The sequence below is a fragment of the Mus caroli genome, chromosome 16, assembly GCF_900094665.2.
Source record: "Mus caroli chromosome 16, CAROLI_EIJ_v1.1, whole genome shotgun sequence".
NCBI classification, from domain to species: domain Eukaryota; kingdom Metazoa; phylum Chordata; class Mammalia; order Rodentia; family Muridae; genus Mus; species Mus caroli.
In genome coordinates, this window is record NC_034585.1 from 19,463,246 (window position 1) to 19,468,250 (window position 5,005).

At 41.8% G+C, this 5,005-nt stretch overlaps 1 pseudogene; it reads left to right on the forward strand.

Moving 5' to 3' along the window:
• Positions 1-2,465: 2,465 nt before the first annotated feature.
• Positions 2,466-2,892, forward strand: LOC110312037 (annotated as a pseudogene).
• Positions 2,893-5,005: the final 2,113 nt, after the last annotated feature.

Sequence of the window (5,005 nt, forward strand, 5' to 3'; positions counted from 1 at the left end):
TGAATTTGAGGCCAGCCTGGTCTACAGAGTGAGTTCCAGGACAGCCAGGGCTACACAGAGAAACCCTGTATCAAAAAACCAAAACAAACAAACAAACAAACAAACAAACAAAAAATGCTTGTGTCTACAATAATCTGTCTTGAAATCTGTTGTTCATATCAGATTTATTGTTTTTGATATGTTGTTTAATGTTAAGATTATTATGTTGTTTGATGTTCAGATAATGAAATATTCTAGCCTTGAAAAGAATTGTTGCTTATAGAAGTTTTTATAAGATTAGTGTTTCTGTGGTACAGTTTTCCACCTATGCCTAAAGATTGTTGCTTATTTAATATAAGTATATCTTGAATTTTTCAGTAAGCATAAAAATAATATTTTATTGTTCTACTTTAATACACATAGATCGTTGTACTTTATAGGCATATCTTAAACAACATGCAATTGTTTTTTAATCAAGTTTGATAAATTATTGTCTTTTGATTAGCATAACTAAGGAGCTTACAATTTCCCTATTCCTTCCTGCACTGGGGACCATATCAGGGCTTTGCACAGCCAAAGCAAGTGGTCTACCACTGAGCTACCTTACTTTCACAACTCTTAACTTATATTTAAAATAATTTCATGCCAGATGGTGGTGGTGCGCACGCCTTTAATTCCAGCATTAGGGAGCCAGAGGTAGGTGAGAGGAGGCCAGCCTGATCTATAGTTCCAGGACAGCCAGAGCTACACAGAGAAACTCTGGCTTGAAAACAAACAAACAAAATAATTTCATTTGGGTACATGTAGCCTCCTATCTTGCTGTCTGTTGGATTTGTGTTTGTGTGTGCATGTGTGTGTGCATGCATGTGTATGAAGGTAGGTGCCACTGGAGACCAGATGAAGTTACTAGATCTCTGGGAGCTGGTGACAGATACATGAGGCCCTGACACAGACGCTGGAACCTGAATGCAGGTCTTCTGAATGTATTAAGTACTCTTTTTTTTTTTTTTTTTTTTTGGTTTTTCGAGACAGGGTTTCTCTGTGTAGCCCTGACTGTCCTGGAACTCACTCTGTAGACCAGGCTGGCCTCGAACTCAGAAATCCGCCTACCTCTGCCTCCCAAGTGCTGGGATTAAAGGTGTGCACCACCACGCCTGGCCGTATTAAGTACTCTTAACTGCCAAGCTATCTATGAGGCTCCACTATTTGGCTTTTATTTTTTTCATCGTTTGTCCTTGTCTTTTCCCTCTCACATCTTTTAATTATTTGGGCATATTAAATATTCAAGTTCCTTATCATCTATATAGAGTCTTTATTTTGTAAGATTAATGGGTTTTCTAGGATTTACAATGTTCATCATCATGTTGTGTGTGTGTGTGTGTTTGTGTGTGTTTGTGGGGTGGGGGGAGGTTTAGACAGTGTTTCTGTGTCCTGGAACTCACTCTGTAGACCAGGCTGGCTTTGAACACAGAGATCCACATGCCTCTGCCTCCTGAGTACTGGGATTAAAGGCATTTGTCACCTTTGTCCAGCCAAAATTCTTCTTTAATTTGGGCTACTCTATGTTTAAATAATTTTTATTTTTTTTTTAAAGATTTATTTATTTACTATATGTAAGTACACTGTAGCTGTCTTCAGACACACCAGAAGAGGACATCAGAACTCATTNCGGGTGATTGTGAGCCACCATGTGGTTGCTGGGATTTGAACCTCGGACCTTCGGAAGAGCAGTTGGGTGCTCTTACCCACTGAGCCATCTCACCAGCCCCCTAAATAATTTTTAAAACACACGTTTAACTAATTTTTAAAAATTTCGTGAAAATGTATTTTAGATGTGTATTTATTTTAGGTACATGAGTATTCTGTCTTCCTGAACACCAGTAGAGGGCATTGGATCCCATTACAGATGGTTGTGAGCCACCATGTGGTTGCTGGGAATTGAACTCAGGAGCTCTGGAAGAGCAGTCAGTGCTTTTAAGTAACTCTGAGCCATCTCTCCAGCCCTCGTGTTTAATTTATGACAGTTGATGCTGTGGTTTATATGTTTCACTTCACATTCAGTATAACCCTGTGGAGTGTTGTCGTTTTCTAAAATGTGTTCTGTTCTCAGTGACGTGTGTCTGTGTGTGTGTGTGTGTGTGTTTGCGTGTCTATGCACGTCTGTGTGTGGGCATATGCACATGTGCACAGGTACTCAGTGCCCAGAAGAGAATGTCAGACCCCCGAAAGTATTTTCAGTTGCTTGTGGGTCAACTGAGGTGGGTTCTGGCCAGCAATCTCAGGTTCTCTGGAAGGGCCTTTACATACATTAAGCACTAAGCCATCACTCCTGGCCCGTGGGTAGTTTTGTTTTTGTTTTTAAATCTAATAGAATATTTTCTGAGAAGTTTAAAACTGAGGAAAGGGTGTTCGCAGCCGCCACAGCTCTCTAACACCAGCACCGCCTCTCGCTTGCTGAGCTCCAGCCAAAGAAGGGAGGTAAGTAAGGAGGTGTCCATACCGTGGCTCGTACAAAGCCGACTGCCCACAAATCCACCGGTGGTAAAGCACCCAGGAAACAACTGGCTACAAAAGCCGCTCCCAAGAGTGCGCCCTCTACTGGAGAGGTGAAGAAACCTCATCACTACAGGCCTGTTTACCATGGCACTCCATGAAATCAGCCGCTATGAGAAGTCCACTGAACTTCTGATCCGCAAGCTCCCCTTTCAGCGTCTGGTGAGAGAAATTGCTCAGGACTTCAAAACAGATCTGCGCTTCCAAAGTGCAGCTATTGGTGCTTTGCAGGAGGCAAGTGAGGACTATCTGATTGGCCTTTTTGAAGATACCAACCTGTATGCTATCCATGCCAAACGTGAAACAATTATTCCAGAAAATATGCAGCTAGCACGCCGCATATGCGGAAAACGTGCTTAAGAGTCCACTAGGAGCCGGGCATGGTGGCGCACGCCTTTAATCCCAGCACTTGGGAGGCAGAGGCAGGCAGATTTCTGAGTTCGAGGCCAGCCTGGTCTACAAAGTGAGTTCCAGGACAGCCAGGGCTATACAGAGAAACCCTGTCTCAAAAAACAAACAAACAAACAAAACAAAAAAACCCAACCAAACAAACAAACAAAACCCTGTCTCAAAAAAAAAACAAAAAAACAAAAAACCAGTCCACTAGGAGGGGAAACATTTCATTCTCAAAAAAATTTTTTCCTCTTCTTCCTGTTACCAGTAGTTCTGAATGTTAGATATTTTTTTCCATGGGGTCAAAAGTACCTAAGTATATGTTTCCACTGGAAACAGTGGAAACATAGAGGGCAGAATCAGGTACTGGCAGTTTCTCTATGTTCAGTTGTGTGTGAATTTTTAATATAAATGCAAGATGTAAAGCATTAATGCAAGCAAAATGTTTCCGAGAGCACATTTCAACAGCTCAACTTTATAACAATTATAAATAAACCTGTTAAAATTTTCTGGACAATGCCAGCATTTGGATTTTTAAAAAAAATAAGTAAATTTCTTATTGACGGCAACTAAATGGTGTTTGTAGCATTTTTATCACACAGTAGATTCCATCCATTCACTATATACTTTTCTGAGTTGTCCTACATACAAGTACTTGTTTTTAATGTTGTCTGTCCCACAACATTAAAACTCCCCACTTTCTCTCATGGGTTCTCTCTTTCTCTCTCTCTGCTTCCTGCCTTAGGATCAGGATATAAAGCACTAAGCAACGGCTCCAGCACCATGCCTGTCTGCCTCCCACCATGATGATAATGAACTAACCTTCTGAAACTGAAGGCAATCCCCCCAACTAAATGCTGTCTTTTATAACAGTTACAGTGGCTAAGTGTGGCAGTAAGTTAGGGGGTGGGGGGAGACACTAGGCCTTGGCACAGGTTTTTTGAAACCTCAAAACTTAACCCCAGTTACACACTTCTCCCAACAAGGCTACACTCCTAATCCTTCCTAAACAGTCCACCAACTAGGGGTCAAACATTCCAATATAGGACTCTATGGGGCCACTTTAATTTCCGCCCTTAGGAGGCAGGAACAGCCTGGTCTACAAAGCAAGTTCCAGAACAGCCAGAGCTACAGAGAGAAATCCTGTCAAAAAAATAGTTCTCTCGTCTCCTCATAGCAACAGAACAGACTATGTTAGCAGTTCAGGCTTCTTGTCACTTTGGATCTAAGGCCCTATGTTCAGTTTGATGATTTCCTTGTGGTTTGTATTTTATCAAACCTATCTGGTGGAATCTTTAATTCATAATTTTGCTTTTGGTTGCTAGAATCTAGAATTTCTTTTTCAGTCAGTGCTCTTAACCACTGAGCCATCTCTCTAGCCCAATTTATTATATTTTTGATCTTTCCATTCTTTCCCACTTTTCCTTTCACAATATTTGTCTTTTCCTTACAACAGCTAAATGTGACTAGAAGAGTCGGTTTTACAGCTGGCCTTTGATCTTACTATGTGACCGGGAATGACTCTAACCTTGAACTTCTGATCCCTTCCTCCTCCACCTTCAGAGCAGCTGGCTAGTGTGGTGCTGGGAATCAAATGGAGGACTCTGTAAACAGGAAGCACTCCACCAGCTGAGCCACATCCCAGCCCCTCCATCATTTTGACGTTTCTTCTACTGAGTGATTTTCTTCCTGGCTATAGATCATACTTCCTTCTCCTATCTGTAATTTTGAAATTACATACAGATATTATAGGCACTACAGTGTTTGTGGTATGTGGAGGATTTTCTTTTATTGCTGTTTGTTTGCTTTTTGGTTTTCAGAGATGGGGTTTTGCTGTGTGGCCCTGGCTGTCCTGGAACTAATTTTGTAGACCAGGCTGGCTTCAAACTCACAGAGATCTGTCTGCCTCTGCCTCCCAAGTGCTGGGACTAAAGGCTTGAGCAGCCACCACCTACCTTAGCTCTTTTTTTTTTTTTTGGTTTTTCGAGGCAGGGTTTCTCTGTGTAGCCTTGGCTGTCCTGGAACTCACTTTGTAGACCAGGCTGGCCTCGAACTCAGAAATCCGCCTGCCTCTGCCTCC